This window comes from Neovison vison, chromosome 1, assembly GCF_020171115.1.
Source record: "Neovison vison isolate M4711 chromosome 1, ASM_NN_V1, whole genome shotgun sequence".
NCBI classification, from domain to species: domain Eukaryota; kingdom Metazoa; phylum Chordata; class Mammalia; order Carnivora; family Mustelidae; genus Neogale; species Neogale vison.
The window spans coordinates 185,422,104-185,439,617 of record NC_058091.1 but is presented as its reverse complement, the minus strand read 5'-3'; the positions used below and the strand labels follow the sequence as shown (position 1 = coordinate 185,439,617).

The following is a 17,514-nucleotide window of genomic DNA, read 5'->3' as shown; positions in this document are numbered from 1 at the left end:
CCTTGCAGAAAGGAGGTGTACTTTAATAACTAGGTTTTCATTTTATTTTTTATTCCAAATAGTATACAATTTATCAGTAAGACACTATTGACGGGCGAATAACTGTAGATTCTCCCAGTTAGTCTTTGAAGTCAGGCAGGATAGAACTGGAGGAGGTCTTAGACCTCCTCTAACCCAAACCCAGATTTCCTGGTAAGGCGGCGGTTTAGAGGTCTCGAGTGGAGACCTGCTGCTCACAGATCAGCATGATCTTGGGCAAGGCGTCTACCAACATTGATTAAATTCTCTCTACTAAAAAAATAGAAATGTTTACCTTACATTTCATTTTTCACAAAATGTTGCTGTTAACATGAGATGAGGTGACCTATGCCAAGTGCTTTGAAAAACTGGAAGCCGTCTATCGGTGTTAGGGCAGGAAGCTAGTGCTTCGAGAAGCTAAGGGACTACTCCAGGATATATCTGCCAGTTGGTGGCAGAGCCAGGTCTCTTTAGGTGGTACAGAGTCATTGAGAAGAACTAAATGTGGAGTGAGAAGGAAGTTGCATTTCAAGCAGATCGTAGTTTTGCTTGGACTGTGCCCAGAATATCCTTGCCCCCTTTGTTAGTGCTGACTTGAAATATAACAACTAAAGTTGAGAGTTTTGAAAAATAAAACTGGCCTCAAGGTACTATTACTCTTAAGCCTCACTTGTTCGCGATAGGTAGAGTGGGGATGATGGCTTAGACAGAACATTGTGTCTACTGAAGCAGGTAATGCGTGTGGAGGTATTTCAGTGAACAGCAAGGAGCTATGTAAATGTCATTATTACTGCCTCCCGCTTCCTCCATGTAATTTTATATTGCCTTTCTCACAACAGGAAGAAGAAAAATAGTTCTCATGCAAATTGCACACGAAGTCACTGAGAGAGCTTCCTATAAAAGTTTTGGTGAAAAACATTGATTCTCTCACCCCCACCCCCAACCCCAGCATGATGAGCCCACTGAATCTTCTTTTCATGACATCCATTTCATTTTTCAAAAATTCTTTATTCTTTTATTTTTTTTCTCTCAAAGGCTGTAAATTTGTTATGTTTTGGTCCTGCCCTGTCTCCTACTGTTAATCATTTTGTCTTTTTCCTGTCATTAATCTGTACCATATACTCTTTTTATCTTACCACCTGAGTAACTCTTTCCCTCCCGCCACATCCACCAAACTTGCAGTGTCTTATAAATAAGTATTTTGAATGTAGACGAGATTCTTTCGGGACGTTTTCAGTTGCCATTTGGGAAAATGGCTAAGATTCTGAAACTTGTGCTTCTCTTTAAGAGAACTACGATAAAAGAAAACTGTCCTGGATCATAACTCTTTCTCCTCCCCAATTTATGGAGCTCCCTCTGCAGAAGGAAAGAATCCATAAAGAATCTCAAATAAACACCTAATAAAAGAAATTTAGCTCACATTAAAATACTAGAATACCAGATGGTGGAGTTTAAGTATTATTCAACTACTGTTTATCCTACCCAGTGCTCATTTTAAATTCAACATTTTTGAGAATTATTCATGGAGCCACGGTTGTATTTCATGCAGATAACAAGCTTAGTTTGGAGTGAATTACCAGAATGCACCCATAATTTCCATACTTCCTTGGTTATTGTTAATTTGGATTGCAACTATTAGTTAAAGTTGAGAGGCTTTCGAAAACAAACTGACATCAAGCTATCGTGGACAATAATTTGTTCCACAAACTGCGGGGAGGGCAGATCATTAAATTTTACAGGGTGGAGGAATTCACCAAAGAATGTGATGTTCCATCTGCCAAAGCTGAAAAACACAACTGTTTGATGAGCGCGTTTCTTTCTCTGTAGCAGCCTGCCCACTGAGCAGGCAATTATTCTTGCTTTTATCTAATGGCTATGGTGTAACTTTTAAGTGAAAGTAAAATGCAATTTCATCTTCCAACCCCCCCCCCATGTGAATGGATAAAAGATCAACAGAGCTGTCTCTAACATAGCACACCTCCCTGTGTGAAGTCAAAGGGCCCCTTGAGTTGACCACGACGACACACATGACAAGTGCAGATTACTGGGCTCCTCCCGTGTCTGGTTCCCACCATACATTTGTATTTTATTCACCTTGTGTTAGGGAAAATGACAAGCTATCCTGCTCCACTCATTAAAAAAGTATTAGGAGACCTTTTAAAAGAACAACATCCATTCCAATGCTGAAAGCTCATGCTTTGACAGCTTGAAGAGTTTCCACCCTACATTTAAAATTAACCTTTGAACAAAAAAGGTTAAATTCAATAGGACACATCCCCAATGCCTAAAAAAAGCTTTTACATGGGAAAACGGGTCTTAAAAAAAATCTCTTTCAGATTTTATTATTCAATTTTCCAAGTTTTGAGGTCAACAGAAATTGAAGGGACTTGGCTAGCAGTCCTCCCACATGTCATCATTACTACTCCCTATTGTTGAGCATTTACTATGTGCTAGCACACTATGCCAGGAGCACCACACCCGTGATCTCATTTAACTCCTACGATGAACCTGCAAGGGATTCTCATTTCATAAATGAGGAAACAGCCTTAGAGAGGTTAGTAAGTACAGAGCTGAAATTCCAACTTGACATTGTCTGATTTCAGGGCTTGTGTACTTCCTCCTCGAGCATAGTAGATGTAAAATTATGTATGAAACTTCATACTTACATTTTCTTTTTTTTTTAAAAGATTTTATTTATTTACTTGAGAGAAAGAGAGACAGAGAGCAAGCACAAGTGGTGGGGAAGGGCAGAGAGTGAGAGAGAAGCAGGCTCCCCACTAAGCGGGGAGCCCAATGCAGGGCTCTTCCAGGACCCTGAGATCATGACCTGAGTCAAAGGTAGAGGCTTAACTGACTGAGCCACCCCGGAGCCCCAATACTTATATTTCAAAAATGACATCACAAAGAGGAAAACACACTTTATTTTTTAAAAATGCCTAATGGAAAGTTTATCTTGGGTGCGTATTTTTGCCAAACCTCACTCCTATACCATTTGTGACACTGTGGGGAACACGTAAATAGTAACACACTCCCATGGAAAAGCATGTACCTTATGCCATCACTGAATGGCTCCTTATGTTCTCTCTAAGCTTAAAGTTACTCATTTGTAAGAGGAATAATTATAGTATCTACATCATGTTGGGAGGTAATTCTCCATGAGTGTCTTGCATTTCCATGTGTCCTGCCAGCTGAGGCAATGACTGCCTTTATTCTGGCCTGTTTGTTCAAGGATGTCTGTATAATAAATAGCCTCAGAAGATAGTGAAAGTGTCTCCTTCTGAAGCAAAGAGTGGCATGATTACTGTTTATTTCAAAATATTCAGTTTCCTGGGGCACCTCGGTGGCTCAGTGGGTTAAAGCCTCTGCCTTCAGCTCAGGTCATGATCCCAGGGTCCTGGGATTGAGCCCCACATCGGGCTCTCTGTTCGGCAGGGAGCCTGCTTCCTCCTCTCTGCTTGCCTCTCCGCCTACTTGTGATCTCTATCTGTCAAATAAATAAATAAAATCTTTTAAAAAAATAAAAAATAAAATAAAATAAATAATTCAGTTTCTCTACATTCAGGGCTCCTCTCCTAGAATGCAACCCACTGTATGTGCATGTGTCTCCTAACCTTCTTTGTTGTCCTCTGGGAACTGGAGCTTAGAGAATTGGCCCAAGAAAATGCTGATATTCTGGTTTCTGCTACTTCCATGGATAATGAAGTCCTTCATCTTTGACCCAAGAATCTCATGTCTTCTGCCAGCATTCATAAAACTGTGGCAGGCCATCTAGTTAGTTTCAAGTAGAGTGACATCTCAAATCCTTCATAATTCTTGATACTTCATAAAGCTGTGACAAATGAGACAACATGTATAGAAAACTTGGTGACTGGCACATAGAAAGTACTAAATACATATTGGATATTGATGATATGACTGACTCAGAAAAAAAAACTACATAACTGGTTCATTAATAAAATAGGTATTTTGATGTTTTATATGAATTTCAAATTGCTTTTTTATGTGATAAACTAATAGTAACATTCTTTTATATTCTTTTATATATGCTATAGTTAATTCATTGGGACACTTAGAGGGTCAAGTCAATTCTGCAAAGATAGAGTTCATGAAATTTTTGCCTCTTGTGGCTATGGCAGTTGGTACAGAAAAAATTCTGAAGGAATATTTTCCATTGTAACTTAAATATAGGTCTTGCAATGTTATAATAGAACATGGGGAGAAAATTAACAAACCAATCATACAAGTGGCATTCAATAGTCTACCAAAGTTTAATGACTCAGAAAACCTAAAGCCTATGGTTCTTTACATACATGATCTGAGGAACCCTAAAAATACGATTTTTAAACATTTGTGAACCATATAACTCACTTTTGCAAAGATGAGTTAAGAAATGCAAACAAGAGGTGCCTAGGTTGCTCAGTCACTTAAGCGTTCAACTCTTGATTTCAGCTCAGGTCATGGTCTCAGGGTCATGAGATTAAGCCCTCATCAGTTCTGTGCTGGGCGTGGAGCCTACTTAGGATTCTCTCCTCCCTCTCCCTCAGTCCCTTCCCCCCTAAAAAAAAGAAAGAAAGAAAGAAATACAAATGATAATGTAGCTCTGATAACTATGAAATCTGTCTGGAATTCCTTCTGTTTCTCTTCACAATTTATCTCTTTATTTTACCCCTTGAATTATCAAAAAAAAAAAAAAAGGAAGGTTTTGTTTTGTTTTGTTTTGTTTTGTTTAGTACTAATGGCAAAATGTTTCACTCCTTATGTCCTTTTCATGGTGCTCTGGTTTTACATGCTATGTCTTTAGCAGTTTGAAGATTCCCTACTTTAGGATTATCATAGTGGCCACCAATTACTTATGGCTTTTGTTGTCACGGGTGGAGTTCTTCTGTCTGTGGGTTACATTTACCTTTTCTTCAAAATTGAGCTGTTTACTGAGTGAAATTTAAGGAGAAATAGGATATTTGAATAATTTCAAAGTATCTCTTACTATAAGTAAACAAACGCTTAATTACAAAGGGGAAAAATAGTAGATGTGTGAATGGGGAAATTTGACAGACACAGCCTTACTCAAGATTAACATCAATAGGGGTGCCTGGATGGCTCAGTCATTGTTAAGCATCTATCTTCCGTTCAGGTCATGATATCAGGATTGGTCTTCCTGCTCAGTGGGGGGCCTGCTTCTCTCTATTCCTCTGTTTCCTGCTTATGCTTGCTCTCTCTCTCTCTCTATCTCAGTAAATAAATAACATCTTAAAAAAAAGATTAACATCAACAATATATGATGTACCCACATCATATACCCTCTGGTATGGCACAGTGATGACAGGCAGGCCACTTCTATGGTATTCTTTCAAATAATGCATCATCTCACTCTAAGCATAAGAAAACATTAAACAAATCTAACTTGAGGAACATTCTACAAAATATTCTTCCCAAACCGCAAGGTAATAAAATACAACAAAAGGCATAGGGGATGTTAAAGATTGGGACAGACCAAAGATGTGACAAACAAAATGCAGTATGGAATCCTGAGTTAGATCCCGGAACATAAAAAAAGGACATTAGTAGAAAAACTGGTGTAATCTGAATAAAGTCTGTAGTTAACTGCATCGTTTCAGGAGTAATTTCTTGGTTTAGAAATAAGCACTCTTACTTCAGGTTATGTAAGGTATTAACGTTAAGGAAAGCTAAATGAAGTGTACATGTGAACTCCGTACAATATTTTTCAACTCTTCTAGAAGCCTCAAATCACATTAAAATAAAAAAGATTTTTTTTAAAAGAAAAAGTGAGTGATTTTTTAACCATTGTGATAAAACCCTGGTTTTATTTTCTATGCTAGGAAATTAAGTTAAAAGGTGAAAGAATACAACAGATTACTCCTCATAAGCAAGAATAATTATGTAATAGCATGGAGGTACAAGATAAAGTGAGGTCATTTACAAAAGACATTCAGCAAAATGACATCCCTTTATTTTGTTCTCTTTTAATGTGCAGGTAGGTGTATAGACATAGTCTATCTTCCCGAATAGATTTTAAGACCTCCTACTCTATTTTCTTACTGTCTTGCTCAGGTTTTTAATCACACTAGGTGTTCAAAAAATGTATGTTTTGCTTGTTAAGAAGGTTAACCAGTGCTCTCTGCAGGCTCAGGATATGCTAAAAGGGGTTTTAGAATTAATAAGACCCAAGGTTACATTTTGGCTTTTCCATTTACTAAATTGCTAACTTTGGATATATCGCTTCCTCTCTTTTTGCTCAGTTCCTCTATGTGTTAAAGCGGAAGTCGTTAGCTCGCCTCCCTGGAATGTGTCAGATTTCAGTGAGCTAACAAATGTGAACAGCACCAGAACCAAAGCAGGTGATGAAGGATCTCTATTTTGCTCTTTTAAACTGAAGACAAACTTTGTCATCTCCCAGTTTTGACTATAGGATCGAATTTTACTAACTCAGAGGTCTCCACACTATCCACAGAGTCTTAAGTACAGGACCAGAGGCATCTTTTGAGCCCATCTCTTCACAAGTTTGGATCTTAGAGACAGAGTTCTGGGTGTGCAGTCTGCCATTGCTCAGCAGAAAGCAAGTAAAACAGCTGCTCTCTCCTTCCCACCAAGGTACAAGCTCATTTTCTTTCAATAGCCCTTTAGGCTGGCTTGATCTAGAAGGCAGTCAAGTTGGATGATGCAAAGAAGTTACCAATGACAGAAGAAAGTCTGTGTGACCTGGTGTTGAGGGAGGAGACCCAAGTGTATCACAAAGGATGACCTAAGTTGGAGAAGCCAGGCAAGGTGAAACTCAAGGGCTTTTTTGAGGCTGAAGAGATTTATGGGGAGGACAGTCCTATTTCCAGTTTCTTTGATGGAGATAACTGGACTTTCACAAGGACCTGATATAGGTCATCTGACCTTCAAGCACCTCTTTCTTGACCTGGAAAGGTGTAAGTCAGGCTCCTGTTTGTCCTGCCTTGATGCAAATACCATGAATTCCCATCACAAATTTGAGAACAATTTCTGAATAGCGTTCTTTTAGCAGCTGAAGGAAGCTTTTCTTGAGAGCTACTTTTAGAATCCAATTTGGCTCTTTTTCAGTAAAAGGACAATTAAAAACAGCAACAAAAAGCAATGCTTATTTTTCTCTGAGGCTTTTCACTGAGGTTTACTTTATTCATCTGTTTTTATATATTTACTTCAATTTTGCCTCATTATGTAGAACAACATTAACCAGCATGCACTTCTGTCATCATCTAAGCATTCTCTTCTTTTGGGATTTCTTTTAATGAGTATCACCTCTGAATAATATGAAAAAATACCACCAATTTGAAGAAACCATCAGAGGAAGCCCCACGTTATCTTCCATTTCCCTTCTATAATGGTTGTTCTCTATGCTTATGAGTGAGGATATATCTGTGTTTCAAAACCTACTGGCAATCTGCACAGTAAGTGTTATTACTTTACAGTCATATTATTTTGACTCAAACAGCATTACCCAGTTTGATCACTGACCTTATTTACCCGGTACTAATACCAATTGACTTTTTCTTGATGTTTTGGGGAATACAAAGATGGATTTTTAGGAAGTGATCTCCAGGCTCAGAGTTATCTAAGAGTATAAGTAGAATATCTAGTAAGAAATTTAAGTGTTTCAAGAAATCAAGTTTTATCAATTTTGAGCATATTCAAAAGTATAGAATGTGGGGTGCTAATGAATGAGTCAGTTGGAGAGAAACTGGTAGTAACAAGAGTTTTTAAAAATATACATTCTCCCTTTTCCAGAAATTCTACTTCTAGAAATTAAAATAACTTCTAGAAATTGAAATTCTTCTTCCATTGAAATAAATAGATGTGAACAGAAGTTCACATATGGTTATCCACTACAATGTTATTTATAAAAACAAATTATGAAAACATTATGCTATACCTGGCAATAAATTATTGCACATCTGTTGAAAACTATGAAGCCATTAAAATATAGTGATAATTATATTTAATTATCAGAAGAGATTTTATAGCACATTAACTGAAAAAATCAGGTTACAAAATGTGCAGTATGTTTTCCAAATTTGTAAAAAGTATACATGCATATGTAGGTAAATAAGAGAAATAAATAGAGTATATACCCAAACTCTTTTGTGATTATTTTTGAGTGGTAAGATTAACATTGATTCTGTATGTGTTTTGTACTTCTCAAGGTTTTCAGTAAAAAGCATATATTATTTTAAATTTCAAAAAAATAGTCACTTTTTTTAAGTGATTTGAATTTGAAGATGATTACAACAGAGAAATTTCAAAAATATTTTGGCTGTGTTTAGGTTATTATATAAAAGCTTCATGTGCTGATCACTCAGGATTACCTCTATGTCTTGTCAGTTTTCAAACACATTATTCTATAAAAACGTATTTTACATATTTGTTTAAATATGGGGGACATTTTCTTTTTCTTTTTTTCTTTTATTTTTTTATTTCATTTTTTTCAGTGTGGAGAACATTTTATTAAAGAAAACAGTTAATTCAAATAATCTGTGAAGAAGCTTCTGGGTGCTTGCCTTCTTCAAAGCTCTCTGCTATACCCCGTGAAGAACACAAAATAAATGAGAAACAGCTAAGTTGTCAGGGCATGCGGATTAGCTGATTTGTCCAAGGTCACCCATCAATGTGCAGGCAAAACCAGAAATTAAAAAAACAAGACACATTTGGCAGCCAAGGATCCTTAAGTCCCATAGATGATTCATACTATACCTCACAATGTGGGCGTTGACTTATCTTATCCCATGTGTTACCAGTTCTGGAGACACTTGGAGATCTAACATTAAACCATCACCAACCCAGATCTCTTTCCTCTATCTTCACTTTTCTGAGGCCTGTCACTGCCTTTCCCCCTCTTCACTCTCCTTTTCCTTTCAGTTTTTATTTGCAGTTAAGGGTGATCATATATAACATTGGAAGACTCTATTAGGTAAACTAGTTTGCATGAAACACAGCATAACCCCACCCCTCCTCAACTTTTGTCCTCCCCAGAATTAATAATTTTCATCCCTTTTACCTGATTATGTTGTCATTTAGCTTCCTGACTAGAGTAGTAGTCTTTGTTGCTACTTCTCAATTTTTCAGTTTCTGGCATTGTTAACTGACTTCCCATTACAGAAGATGAGAAAATGTATCTCTCTCTCTCTCCTTCCTCTTTTCCCTCTTCACATATGTATAGTCCTCTCATTTCCTTCTCCTCCAGTGGAGTTATATTGTAATTTTTGTTAAATTAATATTACATATTAATGCATTGTTATGACTACATAAATTCTATTTCTAGGGGAGACATAGTGTAAACTATGAGCACCATTCTTTGCCTACACAACACTTTGTTTTCCCCGGAGTTACAATTTTTTTCATTTGCTTCATTTTTTATGTGTGTAATCACTGTTCAACCTCTCCTCCATAATTGTCTAAATCTTCTCTCAAGAGTCTTCCTGAAAACTCTTCTGGGTTTCATTTCTGACTATAATATTTTTCATTTGTAAAAGCTCTTCTTTATAATCTGATTGGATTGACTCTTTATTATAGCAACCTGTTCTTGCTTTTGCTTACATGATCTTTCATTTCTGTAGATATTACTGCTGTTTTGTTTTTATTTTTAGGTTTCCTTTTTCCTGTAGTCTCTGTTATCTCCAAGTTACTTTAAATCTGTTTGTTTTGGTTTCTATCTTTCAAATTATATGCTGGCTTCCAATGTCTGATAACTCCTGATTGTCTTCTATTATTGTTATCTTCTCATATTTTGTAAGACTGTAGATATAATTATATATGCATATATATTATTATCTTCTCACAAGGATATATATTGTCTTTTCATAATTTCTAGTACTGAGTTTATTAATTTGTCTTATAGATTGTGAATTTCATTGTAGCATCATCAGATTGGGCTATTTACTTGACAAGTTACTGATGTCAGCATCTTTAGAACTTCCTTTTGAGTTGATATTGTTTTTAAGACCTTTAATTTCTTCTCTGGATAATGAAGGCCTGGCTACCAGCAAATGGGGAACTGAGTTGGGGAAGATGGCTAAATTTACTGAATTCCCCAATTTTTGAGGTAGTATTCATACCCTCAACTTTTTCTTTTTGTTCCCAGATCAAAGACACCCCCTGTCTTACACAATACAAAAAATAAACCTCCAGTCCTCAGTAAACATCGCTGACAGCTATTCAGAAATCTATTTTTAAAATAGCACAAACAGGGGGAACAGCAGGCAGAGGGGGAAGCAAGGAGCCCAACATGGGACTCCATCCCAGGACCCTGGGATCATGACCTGATCCAAAGGAAGAGGCTTAACCAGGTGAGCCACTCAGGTGTCCCTATTCAGAAATCTTACATAAGAATAGAATTTGTCCAAGCATGTCTGTCTATAGTCTTGTCACATTTTGGGGAGAAACATGCTTCACAATTCCTAAGAGCAAATAGTAGCTTAATAAGAATAACAAAATTATCACGTATCAAAAGTACACATCAATCATAATGGTTTGTATTCCAAGCATATACAGTAGGAGTGGTCAATTTCAAATTAGACGGAAGTGAGGATAGGTATTGAGGCCCTTGCTTTCTCAATACTTAATCCTGAGCATCCTATCCTTTCAAGAGAAGATGGCCCAGTGTAACATGTCTCCCAAGGGCAGAATAACGCCATATAAATTATATTCAATGGTCTACATTGCAATGTGCTTCTAACCATATTGCTTAGTTAACTTGGAGTGCCTTTTCAGACTACCTCTCTGAGATCAAGGTGAACTTTAAGGTAAAAATACATATTTGCTCTCACTACTAAAGTAAAATTCATCCCTAGCATTTATTTATAGTGCCAGAGTTCCTAAAGCACTTTGTTCAACAGAATATTCTTTTCCTAGGCTCCTATTTATAAAGACATCAAAGAGTTGAGGGAAAAACATTTCTTTTCAACCATAATGTGAAGCTTCTTTCATGTTTTGAAAGATCTTAACTTTTATTTGGGTTTGAGTATGGGTTTCTTTCTGATGGCATCTGACATTTGAGTAGGTCTTGTTAATAAAATATAAGCCACCTTCCATTTGACTGAGGATGATTAATTTCATCAATAGGGCTTTCTTATATTTTTTTCTTGTAAATTAAGTTTCTAACTTTGAAAAATATGAGATAATCAAGTTATTGTTATTTGAAATAGATACAGTGTGTCATGCTGCAGTTTGGTTTATAATGGTAGCTTATAGCCATACTTATAACCATATAATGGGAGCTTATAATCATTACGGTGAATTATAGGAGTTTCCTGGCTGGCCTTCATTAACCATCTGGCTTTAAACATTGATTTGTGGTTACATGTGTTATTTTTAGGGAAGAGCACCTGAACATCTATTGAAAACATTTGTTTCATCTTGTTCTACTTATTTTTAAAGGGCATGATTCTCAGTGTTGTTAAAATCTCTTAGATTCTATTATATTTTCATCTTTGACTTATATATAATTTATCCAAAGGAAATTCCAGTCATGTTATCAAGTCTTGGTCCTATAAACTTCTTTTCTTCAAGAAATTTCCTAGGTAGTGTAATAGCAAAAGAGAGTAGATGGAAGACAAAACAAATCTAATCCTATAGATTTTCATTCCAAAAATAATAAACCTTTTAGGTTTATTTATATACTTTATATAAATATTCTTTCAGGACTTGGATGTTGGGGTGTCTTAAATTAGAGGATGCCAAAATCATTGACTCATTAATTTAGTTAGCAAATATTCACTAAGAACTTTTTAGGGAATAGGTGCTGAAAATACTGGAGTTACAACCGTAAATAACAAGGCCCCTCCTCCACGTAGCTGGACAACAAACACAGGAAAGGACAAAAATAATCTATAGATAAGAGTATGAATGAGATAAATTGGACTCTGTCATGGAAAAAAAAATTAGGGGAGGAAAGCTACTTTAGATTTGGTGGTGAGGAAAAGCCTCCCTGAAAATATAATAACTGCAACCATGTGAACAACCAACAGAAGAAACTTCCTGGTCAACGAGGCAATGAATTCCAAGGACCTCAGTCTGTAAAGAGCTTCATGTGGTATGGGACAGAAAAGGGGCTTCTGTGTTTAGAGCACAGTTAGTGCCAGCAGTTAGTGGTAGGGAGGAGTCTGGAAGTGCTGGCAGGCATCAGATCCTATATGGCCATGATAAGGAGTCTGGATTTAATTTTCACTGTGAGTTACATTTTAAAAATATTATTATGACTAATATATTTATTATTTATATTTAAATATAAATTAAAAAATTTAAAAATATATTTAAAAATATATTATGACTAATATAAAAATATTATTATGACTATTATGATATAGAAAAAAATTCTAGCGGTACCTGGATGGCTCAGTTGGTTAAGCGTCCCACTCTTAGTTTTGGCCCAGGTCATAATGTCAGGGTCCTGGGATCAAGTCCTGCGTCGTAGGGCTCCAAGCTCTGTGGGGTATCTGCTTCTCTCTGCCTTTCACTCTGCCCCTCCCCCCACTTTCACACTCTCTCTCTTTAAAATAAATAAATAAATATAAAGGGAAAAAATAAAAAAAGAACATCTAGGAAGGGGAGAGTTAAAACATAGAAACAACTTAGAAGGCAGGTACAGGAAACAAAGTGGCAGATAATGATAACCCAGTGGTAGATAATGATAACCCAGACTAGGATAATGACGTGGAGATGGAAAGGGATAGACAGGTGTGTGGTTTTGAAGGTGGGTCAAGATGACATACTGATAGATTGTTTGTGAATAGTCAGGCAAGGACAGGAAGCAAGGATGGCTTCTAGGATTTTGGACTGAACAAATGAATGGATAAATTTGCCACTTACTGAGATGGGGAATTCTGGAAGAGGAAGAAATGGGTGTCCCAGGAATTCATTTTTTTTAATAAGATAAATTTTGAGGTGTCTATTAGACTCTAAGATGAAGACAGTAGAAGGAAGTTGATTATGATTTTGAGAGGTACAAATGGGTCAAGAAAAATAAAGATTACCTAGGAGAAGAGTATAAACCAAGAGAAGAAAGCCCAGAGTAAGTACTGCCCTGGTGATGTTCCAGGAAGGAAACAAAAATTATAATAATTAGAATTACAGTTGACTCTTGAATGATGCAGGGTTTGGAGGTGTCCATCCCTGTGTAGTTGAAAATCCACTTTTAACTTTTGACTCCCCATAAACTTAACAACAAATAGCCTGCTGTTGACCTGAAGCCTTATCTATAATACAATCAACACATACTTTGTATGTTATATGTATTATATACTATATTCTCATAGCCAAGTAAGCTAGAGAACAGAAAATATCACTTAAAAAATGATAAGGAAGGAACAATACATTTACAGTAATGTACTGTATTTATTGAAAAAAATCTGCTTGTAAGTATATTCATGCAGTTCAAATGTGTCATGTTCGAGGGTTAGCTGTATAGGGAACTGGTTATGCAGAAGCTGGAAGGCTGAAAGAGCAAAGGGAAGATGCTGAGGTGCCTAGAAACTAATGACTGACCGTAGGAAGCAGCTACTACTCTCAAGCTTGGAGATTTTAGGGAAGAGGCCCTTAACCAGAATCTTTGAGCGAGGAGGAGGAACCCTACAGATACAGTGGTTGGGCTTCTGGGAGAAAACTCCACACAGCACATGAACTCTGGAGGAGGCGCATAGACCAGTGGGCTTTCCCAGGGCACAGGAAGTGTAGCACAGTTGGTAAGGGGATCCTATGTGCCCCCTAGGAGGACTGCCAAGCTTGGTTCCTACTAGGCATCTTGGTGAGAAAGAAATTTTGATTGCTGGAAGAAGGGTAGAAGTTGTAGCCAACTTTTATTCTGGGCTATCATTGAAGAGTGTTCACAGGAAGTAGAAAAAAGGAGATAAACCCTTCCTCTTCTCTTAACTGTTTCCAGTATTGGAATATAGGAATATTCCAATCCCATGGTAGAACCTAATGGGAAGCCAAACGACAAGGAAATCTTGGAGATACGGTTTGAGTAATCCCAATCCACCTAGAGAAGGTAGGCTTAGAACTGTGAAATGGCTTCTGAATATTCCTTGATTTTCAATGTGAGGTGACAATTCTGCCTTTATAGCAGGTATGAAGTTCCTGCAAGAATATAAAGTGAAGACTATTAAGGAGGCATTATTATACTGATGGTCCTGCAAGGGCAAAGAAATACCTCTTTACCTATCAGCAGACCTAGGTCAGGCATGGTGTCTCATCTAGTTTCTCTCTTATGATGAAACCAGAACAAGAGTTTCCTTCCTGATCCTCCCCTGGAAGAAACAGCCTAACATTTTCCTGGGCACTTCCCAGAAATATTTTTTGCATGTATGGGAATCTTTTTTAATTCACCCATTTGTTCAACATTTATTAAGAACCTATTCCTAGGGGTGCCTGGGAGGCTTAGTTGGTTAAACATCTGCCTTTGGCATTGCACTCCCTGCTCAGTGGTAGTCTGCCTCTTCCTCTGTCTTCTTCTGTCTGTCTGTCTTCCTCTGTCCCTCTCCCTGTTCTCTCTCTCTCTCTCTCTCAAATAAATAATTTAAATCTTAAAGAGAGAGAGAGAGAGAGAGAGAGAAAGAGAACCTACTCTGTATTTGGCGCAGCTCTAAATATTGGAGGCATAGGGATGAACATGACAACATTCCTGTCCTTTTGGACCTTAAATCCTAATAAGTTGGAGTATGTGCAAAAGGGAAGGGTTGGTAATAAACCTATAAAACAATTTTTTAAATGGGATGTTTTTAAGTAGTGCTATGTCCTATGAAGAAAATCAACCCAGATAACAACACAAGTGATGGAGTTGGAGCACTGTAGCTATTACAGACTCCATTTCACAAACATATTGGTAATATCACACAGTTCCCAGCAAAAGAGGCTGATTCCTTCAGTGAGATATGGCTACTAGCAGGTCAAAGTTCTCTCTAAAGAGGGATCTGCACTAAAATGTAAAAGACCAGTAGAAGCCAGCCATGTGAAAATCATGACATTCAGACAGAAGAGATAGCAAGTACAAAGGTCCTGAGGCTGAAATGAGTCCGGCTTATTGGAGAGCTTTGTTTCTTTTATATGGGGGAAAGGCCTGAGGGCAGTGAATGAGGAAGAGTGACAAAGTATCTGCAGGTTCCAGTACCTATATTACTTCCTTTAGCAAAATATCTTAGAAATTAGACCTATCAGAATATCCCTCTTCTTAATTACTGCGTTTTACTATTGGCAGACATTTAGATCGCTTGTATTCTTTTGTTCTTCCAAACTGTATTTGTGCTGTAATAAATATCATTGTACATACAGTTTTGCAGTTTGGGGTGATTACATCTGTAAGAAAGCTTTAGAGGTATGTGTGCATTATAAATTTTGCCATGTTCATTTTACATTTTGGTAGATATGTCCAAAGAGACTTCTAAAAATTTTATCAATTTCCATTTCCACCAACAATAAGGCACCCTGTCCAGTGAACCATAAAATGTTCGGTTCTTAATCACATGAAAATGGTATTTCACTATAGTTTTATTTTGTCTTATTTTCTTTGTTAGAGAGATCTAGTTTATTCTCATGTGTTTAAAAGTCATTTGCTTTTCATGTATATGTGAATTCTCAGCTCATGTTTTTAGCCAATTTCCATTGGATTACTAAGTTTATTTCTGTAATGACTTCATTACTGGTTGTCTCCTCCAGCCAAGCTATAGGGTTAGTGATTATGCCCATGAATGGGAAAGATCAATGAAGATCCTTATCCTCACTTACCACCCCCGCCCAGTACACTATTACCTTTGTTACCAGTCTACAAATTGTTGTGGTAACTTTGGATTCTTCCCTATACTCTAGCCCAGGAAGGTAAAACAGAATATTTCTAGTGGAAGGGTAGGGGTGGGAACCAAGATCCCATCTCTCTAGTCCCCCACCACATCCAGATTCTAAATCTTCGGCACAGAGTTGAGAAACATCCCCCACCCACAAGGTATTCTGAGAAAATTCAAATGTGATCACAGAGACTTCTTCCCAGTTCCACGTATTTCTCTTCCCTGACACAAACTGCAAAGGTTCTTGGTGGTAATTTGTCTCATGCTTGTTCTTATGGCTGGATGAACATGTGAGAATCTTTCTATTATGCATTCAATGTAGTTATGGCCATGAGTAATAGAATACAAATATGTTAATCAGAAGAAACAAGAAGAGGATAATATAATATAGTTCTTGTCTCAAAATCCTTCCTGCATCACTCCCTTCTTCCCAACTGACTTCCCTATTCAAACACACATACACAATTTTGTATACATATTGGAATCTATGTTTGCTGTGATTTAAAAACAGTAATCAGAGAGATATTTTTCTCACAGAAATGATTAAACAAAGATGCATAATTCTGGAGCTCAAATAATCACACATAAAGAATATTTTTCCATAGTGGAGACCCTCCCCCGCCCCCACCCCACCCCAGTTGATGTCATTGTAAATAACCGGGTAGTGTCAGATTTACCTAAATCCATTCCCATTTTTGTAAACTACAGATCATATATACTGTATCATATGATCTTGAGCAGAGAATCTGATGGGGTGAAAAGAACTTTTATAAAAAGGTATAAAATCGGGGAGCCTGGGTGGCTCAGTGGGTTAAAGCCTCTGCATTTGGCTCAGGTCATGATCTCAGGGTCCTGGGATCAAGCCCCGCATTGGGCTCTCTGCTGCTCAGCAGGGAGCCTGCTACCCCTGCCCCCCTACTTCTCTCTGCCTGCTTCTCTGCCTACTTGTGATCTCTCTCTGTCAAATAAATAAATAAAAATCTTTAAAAAAAAAAAAAGGTAAAAAGTCATTTATAGGGATTTCAAAGGCTTCCTGCAGAAATACTTTAATTTTAGGGCCTCTACAACAAGACAGTCATGCTCTAAAATTTAGAAGAATTACTAAGTGTTAATTATAATATAATTTACTCTTACAAGTTCTCCATTTTACTTCTTGCCTCTGTCTTACCTTTAATTAATGTTTCTCTTTGAGCTAGGAGAGCAGTAATTTTCTTGGCTGTTTTTTTACTAAGAGATTTGTTATTCTTTCCAGATCTTGATCTTTAGCTTCTTTTCTACTAAGAGAAATCTTAAAAAAAAAAAAAAAAGTTCAGAGTCAAATATAGGGATTCTTTTTTTTTCCAATTTATTTCTTTTCAGAAAAACAGTATTCATTATTTACATTCTGAAATATTCTTAAAATATTGTCGATTTCAGACATCCCTGAGTCAGTGCTGAACAATATTTCCTATTTCCCTCTATGGCTCTCATTAATTCATTCATCTGTTTGATCATTTGTTCATTTATATATCTATTCATCCAACAAAGTTGTTGGGCATACTTTGGTTTTCTCTGAAGGCATTTCATTTATAGGAGAGATGTGGGAACGAAGAAGTGTAGTATGAGTGCTTTATTCTATTCCAACCTCAAACTGGCCCTGTCAGTTAGTGCTGTGGTCTGAATGTTTGTGTCTCCCTGCCCCACCCAC

General features: G+C 37.0%; 1 long non-coding RNA gene across 1 annotated transcript in view; it reads right to left on the bottom strand.

Annotated features, from left to right (window-relative positions):
* LOC122916990 overlaps nt 1–17,068 on the bottom strand; it is a 47,735-nt gene extending 30,667 nt beyond the window's left edge. The window contains exon 1 of the long non-coding RNA XR_006386346.1: nt 16,996–17,068. This is a non-coding gene — a long non-coding RNA (uncharacterized LOC122916990). The remainder of the gene's footprint in view (nt 1–16,995) is intronic.
* Between the last annotated feature and the right edge of the window lie 446 nt (nt 17,069–17,514).